The following is a 10,132-nucleotide window of genomic DNA, read 5'->3' on the forward strand; positions in this document are numbered from 1 at the left end:
GAATAGCTGGTTGAAATGGGATTTCCAGTCCAACTTTTCTAAGGAGTCTCCATACTGATTTCCATAATGGTTACACCAGTCTACATTCCCACCAGCAGTAGAGAAGGGTTCCTTTTCCCTCACAGCCTCTCCAACATTTGTTGTTGGGTAATTTCTTTATGATAGCCATTCTTTCTGGGTTGAGATGATATCTCAACGGACTTCGTGGACATATATAGAGTATTCCACCCAAACACAGCCAAATACACATTTTTCTCAGCTGCACATGGGTCATTTTCTAAATTAGACCACATACTGGTCCATAGTCATGCTTAAGTATATGTAAGAAAACAGAAATTATCCCATGAATGTTATCTGAGCATAGTGCAATGAAAGTGGAAATAAACGACAAAAGAAACCAGAAAAAATCCATAAATACATGGAAATTAAACAACACTCTACTCGGCAACCAATGGGTCACTGATGAAATTAAACAAGAAATTCAACAATCTACAATTAAATGAAAATTCAAGCACAACTTATCGGAATTAATTGGATACCATGAAAGCAGTTCTCAGAGGGAAATTCATAGCTGTGAACTCACACATTAGAAAAACAGAAGGTGAACAAATAAATACCCTAATGCTGCACTCAGCTCTTTCCTGCTGCTTCCCTTGGGGGGTGAATCTGTTGTGCCCATCTGGCAAGATTTTCTGCTCCTGGACTAGCTGCGTGGTTCTATCCTCTACACTCTCTGTAGGGATTGCAGCTGTAGGTTTTCACCCCAGGCCCATATACGAGGCCTGAGCTGAGCCTGGAGGTGCCAAGGTGGAGTAGGGGGAGGGGAAGCTCTCCCACACACTCACTGTGCTGGGCTAGGACTTGGTCTGGGGGTTCCCGGTATGTGGTAGAAATTCCTACTCGTGGGCAGGGTGAAGGAAGTGCTGCGGAGTGGTTGGGGGCATTCCAAGTTGGTGGAAGTGGGTCTCACCCATGCTGCACCTGGGCTGGTACCAGTAGTAGGTCCCGCTGGCACAGAGTAGCCAGAAGCTCTCCCACACACTCACCAGGCCTGGGCTAGGACTGGGTCTGATGATAGCTATTCTTTGTGGAGTGAGATGGTATCTCAATGTTGTTTTAATTTGCAATTCTTTTTAATTTTTTTTTTTTTCAGAACCAGGGATTGAACTCAAGCCCTTGCACTGCCAGGCAAATGCTTATTCTGCTGAGCTATCTCCCCAGCTACAATAATTTTCTTTTATTTTGAATATTAAAAACAAGAGCAAGGAAAACAAAACAAAGACAGAAACAGAGTAACATATAACAATACATACATCACAGATTTTCAAAACAAGACTATCTGGTTAACAGTGATTAATACATTAGCTATTTTTATTGTCAATCCTATTGCTCAGATTAAGAGACATAGTTTTGCAATGCAGGACATATTATTGAATATTACCACATGCTTTCAAGAAATCATAATTTTTGTTATTGTCTCTCATTTTCTTTTCTTATCTTTTTTTTTGTATTTAGTATAAGTTCTATAGGGTCTACAGGGTCTCACTACAAAGATCAGACTCATAATGATCTTCTTGTTTTCAGCTTCCCAAGTGCTGGGTGTATAGGTGAATGCCACCATGCCCAGTCTCAATCACTGCCTCAGCACGCCCTGGATGTGGGGCCACACAGCACACTGGGAATCCAAACCCAGCACCTGCTTCAGCCTAAACAAGCATTTTAATCTACTTAGCTATTTGGTCAGCCCTTTTATTATCTTTTAAAAAATTACGTTAGAGAGAGTATAGTAATAATTGACATGACATGAGAAACAGTACACATTTAGAAGACCAAGATGACAAGTATTTCCAGCATGGTTTTAGTATTACACATTACTTTCCTTAAAGTAGTTGCCTAACTCACAGATATCAACATACAGAGTTCGTCAGGGTGAGAATTCTACTCCTTAACTACTGTTTTCAAAAACCTGATGGAAATTTTCAGGACTATTATCTTATCCATAATGCATATATACATGCATAAATTTGGCCCTATCTTATTTCCTAACTTTTCTCCTTTTCTCTCTTTGTTGTTAAATCCTAAAGTTCCATTACATTCCATTTAACTGTATCTGTTTTACTTTTCATAATTTATTTCTTCTTTTGAATTTTTACACTAGTGAGACAATACAATATTTACCCCTGTGGATCTAGTTTATTTCACTTATGAGTTTAGCTTCAAGTTGCATTCACTTACTTATAAAGACATCGAGTCTTTTTTTCTTTATAGCTAAGCAATACTCCATTGTATAAATCTATTGCATTTTTTCATCCATCCATCCCTCAGGTGATGGGCATTTTGGTTGTTTCAAATACTTGTCTATCACAAATTATGCTGCTATAAAAATGGGCACATATATGTCACTATGATATAAAGTTTTCAATTATTTTGGGAAAATTCCCAGAAGGGGGATAGCTGGATTGAATGAGATTTGCAGTCCTAGTTTTTGAGGAGTTTTCACAGTGATCTCCATAATGGTCACAACAGTCTACATTCCCTCCAGCAGCAGAGAATGGCTCTTTTTTTCCCACAGCCTCTCCAACATTTGTTGTTGGCTGATTTCTTTATGATAGCCATTCTTTCTGGGGTGAGATTGTATCACAGTGTTGTTTTAATTGACATTTCATGAATGGATAGTGATGTGGAACATTTTTTCTTTCTTTCTTTTTTTTTGTGGGGGGGTGGAACTGGGGATTGAACTCAGGCCCTAATGCTTGCTAGGAAAGTGTTTATTCCACTGAGCCATCTCCCCAGCCCTGGAACATTTTTTTAATGTATTTATTTGCTTCTTTTATTTCTTCCTCTTAGAAGTGTATGTTCATGGCAGATGCCCATTTTTGGATTGGTTCCTTAAATTTTGGGGCCATAATGTTTTTTAGTTGTTTATGAATCCTAGATTCACCTCTGTCTGAGAGATTATTAGTTATGATTTTTTCCAAATTTTTTGATTTACTTTTCACGCTGTTGGTAATTTCTTTTGAGGTACAGAAATTTCTCAATATGTGGAGTTCCCAATTGTTTATTCTTTCAAGTGTTTCCCAAGTAGTTTAATTTTTGTTCATAAAATATTTGCCTACCCTGATATTTTCAACATTTCCACATACTTTCTTTTTCAGGAGATATAGTGTTTCTATTTTAATGTTTAGATCTTTAATCCATTTTGACTTTAATTTAGTGCATGGTGATATACTCAGGTATAGTTTTAGTTTTTGGCATGTAGACAGCCAGTTTTTCCAGCACAATTTCTTAATGAGACTTTCTTTCAGTAAACATGTTTGGCCCCCTTTTCAAAGATGAGGTGACTGAGTGTGTTTGTAGTTGCTTGTGCATCTTCTAATCTATTCCACTGATCCTGACGTGTATGCTTTGTCATCACCATGCTGAATTTATCACAGTAGGTTTGTAGTATAATTTCAAGTCAGGTATTGTAATGCCTCCTGCTTTGCCTTTGTTGCCCAGGATTGCCTTTGATATTCTAGGTCTTTTCTCGTTCCAAATGAACTACAGGAATGATTTTTCTAGATCTTTGAGGTATGTTCATTGTATATTGATAGGAATTGCATTAAATCTGTATAATAATTTTTGGCGTGTGACCATTTTCACAAGTTGATTATTCCTATGCAGGAACAAGGAATATCTTTCCATTTTCTGAAATTCTCTTTAATCTCTTTTTTTCAGAGTACTGCAATTTTCATTGAATAAATGTTTTACTTCCTTAGGTTAATTCCTAAGTATCTAATTTTCATTGTTGTATTGTAAAGGGTACTGTTTCTCTAAATTCTCTCTCAGTGTGTTTGTTATCTGTGTATAGGAATGCTATTGACTTTTGGATATTGAGATTGTGAGCTGATTTGCTACTGAATTTGTTTATTGATTCTCTTTTTAAATATTTTCTATTAATTTTAATGAGAAAGGAATACTAATGAGACAATTTCAAAACAGGTTGGTAGGATATGTACAATAATTAATACGTTGTATATTGTTGTCTTCATAGTAATTATTCACAGTATAAGATGCATACATGATCTCTTGTCTAAAGAATATTATTACAAATCTTTATTTTCTTTTTTTCTCATTAAACTTTGTTTTAATGGGTCTCAAAATTCTGTGACAGATTTTTTGGTAATGTTGTTTCCATTAAAATGTGTTGATTTTAAAAACTAATAACTTAAAATTACACGCACAAAAAATGGTCCACCAAACATTCTCCTTTCCTTCTGAAGGTTTTACAATGCATTGTTATCACTAATAAGTCTTTCACTATTAAACTTAAATGGCCAATTGGCAGAAACATTTCTGAGACTGGTCTTCCACCACTGATTAAGACTGGGGTGTCAGGTGTCAGGGATAATATTCATTTAGCCTTCTGAGCTTTCTGGGCAGACTTGGTGATCTTGCCAGCTCCAGCAGCCTTCTTGTCCACAGCTTTGATGACACCCACAACAACTATCTGTCTAATATAATGAACAGCGAAATGACCTAGAGGTGGATAGTCAGAGAAGCTCTCAACACACATGGACTTGCCTGGAACCATGTCGACAATGGCAGCATCACCAGATTTCAAAAATTTGGGCCCATCTTCCAGCTTCTTACCAGAATGGCAATCAATCTTTTCTTTCAGCTCAGCAAACTTGCAGGCAATGTGAGCTGTGTGACACTCCAGAACAGGGGCACAGGCAGCACTGATCTAGCTTGGATGGTTCAAGATAATCACCTGAGCAGTGAAAGCAGCTGCTTCCATTGGTGGGTCATTTTTGCTGTTACTGGCCACATTCCCATCCTGGACATCTTTGACGGACACGTTCTTGACATAGGAGCCCACATTGTCCCCAGGAAAAGCTTCATTCAAAGCTTCATGGTGCATTTCAGCAGACTTCACTTCAGTTGTGATGTTGACTGGAGCAAAGGTGACCATCATGCCAGGTTTGAGAACACCAGTCTCCTCTCAGGCAACAGGGACAGTGTCAATACTACCAGTTTTGTAGACATCCTGGAGGCGCAGCTGCAAAGGCTTGTCAGTTGGGTGAGTGGGTGGGAGGATGCAATCCAAAGCTTCAAGCAGTGTGGTTCTGCTGGCATTGTCATCTTTACGAGTGACCTTCCATCCTTTGAACCATGGCATGTTAGCACTGGGCTCCATCATGTTGTCATCACCATTACATCCAGAAATTCGCACAAAAGCTATATTGTCAGGGTTGAAGCCAATGTTCTTAATGTAGGTGCAGAATTCCTTAACAATTTCCTCATATCTCTTCTGGCTGTAGGATGGCTCCATACAATCCATTTTGTTAACTCCAACAATTAGTTGTTTCACACCCAGTGTGTAAGACAGAAGGGCATGCTCACAGGTCTGTCCATTCTTGGACATATCAGCTTCAAAGTCACCAACACAAGCAGCAACAATCAGGACAGCACAGTCAGCCTGAGATGTACCTGTAATCATGTTTTTGATGAAGTCTCTGTGTCCAGCAGCATCAATGATTGTCACATAATACTTGCTGGCCTTAAATTTCCACAGAGAGATGTCAATGATGATGTCATACTCACACTTGGCTTTCAGCTTGTCCAACACCCAGGCATACTTGAAGGAACTGTTCCCTATCTCAGCAGCCTCCTTCTCAAATTTTTCAATGGTTCTTTTGTCGATGCCTCCACATTTATAGATCAGATCACCAGTGGAAGTAGACTTGCTGAAGTCTACGTGTCTGATGATGATTATATTAATGTGTGTCTTTTCCTTTCCCATGTTGACTTGGATTTAGTGGTGGTTTTCACTACACCTGTACTCTCAAGGCAAACTCATTGCAAAAAAAGCCAAATCTTTATTCTCATTGAATAAGAGAACGTAGCTGAATATCTGTCATATTTTGTATATACATATATATTTTTCAACCACTCCGAACCTAGCCCAGGCCTGGTGCATGAGTGAGAACTTCTGCTGCATTCTTAGGACCCCTTCAGACCCTGCCCAAACCCAGGCCTGGCTAGTGTGTGGGAAAGCTTCTGCCTGTGTCCGATGAGCCCTTCCAGAATTAGCAAAGGCCCAGCAAGTGAGTGAGAACTTTCACCACACTCTTGGGACCCAGACCCAGCCCAGGCCAGGCTTGTGAGTGAGAACTTCCACTGGACTTTCCAGACCATTCCAGACCCAGCCCAGGCCTGGCATATAGACCTGAGGTGAAACTGAAGCTGAAGCCCCTTGCAGAGAGGCTCGGGGCCAGAACTACCCAGCTAATCCAGGAGCAGAACATCTTGCCAGAGGAGCACAACAGGTTCACTTCCAAGGGATGCAGCATGAATAAGCTGAGCACAGCAGCCATACCAAAGCCAGGCACAGCTGTTCTAATGATGTTTGAGACAGGATACAATGTCTGCATCTTGTACATGAATAACCTCTAAGACAACAATATGCAATGTATTAATTATTGAAAATGTGCTAGTAATTGGTTGTGAAACTGTCTCATTGCTATTTGTTTCTCAATAAAATTATTTTTAAAAAATTCATAGTTCTGCACCTGAATTTCAGTAGGTGTTAAGTTTATAGCTACACCAAAGCTCTACACCAAAGGTCAGATGACAGTGTTATACAAAATGAGAAATATAAGGAGCAAAATGCAATCTCAGGCTCTGAGCCAAACCTGAATATGTGAAGAAGACACTAGCACAGAAGAAATTTGTAATCACACAACTGAAATGTCTGAATTAATAGTGTCTGAAGTAAAGAAACAACTACGGAAAAGTATAGAGGAACACAGATCACAAATAACCTCTGAAATAAAAAAGAAATATCTGAATTAATAGTGTCTGAAATAAAGAGTAAAATGCAGAAACATATAGAGGAAATCAAATCAGAAATCTCTGAAGTAAAAGAATTAATAACTACTTCTCAAGAAGACACTCATATATTTTTTCACTACAAATGATCTTTCATTTATAGCCCATTTTTTTCTGTTTAATCAGAGATGGGTGTTCCATTGCTGTTAGAGAAGCATATTTGCAGAAGTCTTTATTTTTTTTATTGAGAAATAAATATGAATGAGACAGTTTCATAGCTGATTAATAGGACAGTTTTGATAATCAATACATTGTACATTGTTATCTTTTTAGTGGTTATCCATAGTACAAGAAGCAGACAGGATATTCTGTCCAAACACTGTTAAAGGACTTTTTCATACTTGATGCCAATTCAAATATTGTATGTACCTGAATTCAGCAAAATATCCCAATATAGTCCAACAATCCATAATAGTGGTGGATTATCAGCAGATCTGGCAATTGTCAGAAGTTCCTGACTTGAGCCCTATACAGCTTAACACATTAACATGACATAACTTTTTATACATCGTGGTTGTAATTTTCTGCTGGATGGTTAAGACCAAATTAAAGCAAGACCTATAAAACTAAAAATGTAGGTCTGGGGAGATGGCTCAGTGGAATAAGCACTTCTCTGGCAAGCACAAGGGCCTGAGTTCAATCCCCAGATCCTGCAAACAAACAAACAACTAAAAATGTAACTTTTGTATCTAACAAGGTCAGTCAAATCTCAGGATTTACCCTGAAAGCATGTAGAGCAGCTTGTAGATCTTTTGTCAGTGCCAGCCATCTGGATGAGTCATGGCCATTGCTTCACCAATTTGTTTTCTGTAAAAGCCTGAGTGATTTTTTTCTCTCTAGGTGACTCTCCTTAGGCACACCATACAATTTTTGCTTGTTTATTAATTTTAAGGCCTTCTTGGTGGAGTTTTTTGTGACTTACAAGTAGAGTATCATGACATCTGAAAATAATGATAGTTTAACTTATTCTTTACCTACTCTAATTCCTTTATTTCTCTCTCTTGTCTAATGGCTCTATCTAATGCTTGCAGAACTAGACTGAATAGGAGTGGTGATAGAGGACATCCTTGTCGTGTACCAGATCTGAGAGTAAAAGATATCAGTTTTTCCCCATTTAGAATTATGCTTGCAGTTGGATTATCATAGATGGCTTTTATCAGATTGAGGTAGAAGCCATGTATTCCAATTTTATGTAGGATTTTGAACATGAAGGAGTGTTGGACTTTGTCAAAAGCCTTTTCTGTATCAGTTACGATGATCCTGTGGTTTTGGATTTGGCTGGATTGATGTACTGTACTACATTTATATATTTGTATATATTGAACCATTCTTGCATCCCTGGGATGTACCCTACATGGTCATGGTGTATAATCTTAAGAATTTGCTGTATTCTATTTGCTACCATCTTATTGAGGATTTTTACATCTATGTTCATGAAGGAGATTGGTCTGTGCTTCTTTTTTTTGGTTGTATCTTTTACTGGTTTTAGTATCAGTGCAATACTTGCCTGCAAGAATGATTTTGGGGGAATTGTATCCTTTTCAATTTCACTGAAGAGTTTGAACAATGTTGGGATTGCATCATCTATAAATTTCTTGTAGAATTCACCTATAAATCCAACAGGACCTTAGCTTTTCTTTGTTGGCATGTTTTTTTAATTACATTTTCAATTTCATTGGCTGTTATTAGATCACTGAGAGCTGTTATATCTTCTTGATTCAATTTGGTAATTTGTACCTTTCTAGGAATCTGTCCATTTCTCTGTGTCCTCAATTCTATGAAAGTAAAGATTTTCAAAAAGTTATTGATGATCTTCTGAATTTCCACAGGGTTTGTGGTAATTTCAACCTATTCATTCCTTATTGTTTAAATTTGAGTTTTTTCTTTCCTTTTTTTTTTTTTTTTTTTTGATGAGGTTAGTTAGTGGCTTATCAATGCTATTTAATCTTCCAAAGAACCAGCTTTTTGATTCATTAAATCTTTATATTTTTTTCCTCTCAACTTAATTAATTTCAGCTCTAATCTTTATAATTTCCCCCATCTTTGGGATGTGGGTTTGGCTGGCTCTTCCTTTTTAGGATATTTGAAGTGCAGCATTAGGATATTTATTTGTTCCTGTTCTGTTATCCTAATGTGTGGGTTCACAGCTTTAAATTTCCCACTAAGAACTGCTTTCTTTCTTTTTTATTAATTTGTTTGAAAAACAAATAGCAATGAGATAGGTTTAAAACTGATTAGTAGGACAGTTTCTATAATTAAAACATTACATATTGTCTTCGCAGTGGTTATTCACAGTATGAAATGCAGACATGATATCCTGTCCAAACACTAATAGTACGAATCTTTCTTCTCATTGAATTGAGAAAGTAGCTGTATATCTATTCTATTTGCTATATATACAGATGCAAAATGGTCCTTCATTTTTATCCCCATTTGTGTTTAGTTTTGTCAAAGGTAGGTGTCCATTGCCAGTTAATTATTGTAGGGATATAAATTCAGCAAAATAATCAAATATAGTCCAGTACTCCATAATAGTAGTGGGTTATCCATATGACTGACAATGTCAGAGGTTGATGACTTGAGCTTTTTATAGCTCAGCATATTAATATGGCTTTACATTTACACCTTGTTTTTATGATTTTCTGTTGGATGGTTAAAACTAAGATAAAGCAAGACCTATGTAACAAGAAATGTAACTTGTATCTGACAAGGTCAGTCAAATCCCCTCAGGATTTAGCCTGAAACCCTGTATCTCAGTTTTAGATCGTTTGTCAGTGTCAGCCATATAGATGAGTCATAGCCATTACTTGACCAATTTTTTCTATGTGAAAGCATGAGAGAATGTTTTCTCTCCATATGACTCTCCTTAGGCACACTCTACATCATCAATCACTTTCCTTTGTGGCCCAATAATCTCTTTGATCAGAAAATTTGGGACACACTTGAGTTACAGGATGTTACAGTACAGGTTCTCTTATGTTCTGAGTCCTCACTGAAATTAAAGGGTAAGGACCAAAATGTTGGCTGTCCATGCAGCCCTGATTTTCTCTAATTTTTTGTCTGCAAACTTAAGTTGTCAGCACTCCAGAAGAGAAGCTTAATGATATTATTACCCTATAGCATAGGCAGGTGAGCCTAGCCTCACCATCTGTATGAATACTAGTTATCTAATACATAATATAAAACAGGTATTTTACATCACATATTGATATGTTAAACTTTAAATCCCTACAGAATATGAAGAAGAAAAAGAAAAAAA

Source organism: Octodon degus, unplaced genomic scaffold (genome assembly GCF_000260255.1).
Source record: "Octodon degus isolate 3935 unplaced genomic scaffold, OctDeg1.0 scaffold00027, whole genome shotgun sequence".
NCBI classification, from domain to species: domain Eukaryota; kingdom Metazoa; phylum Chordata; class Mammalia; order Rodentia; family Octodontidae; genus Octodon; species Octodon degus.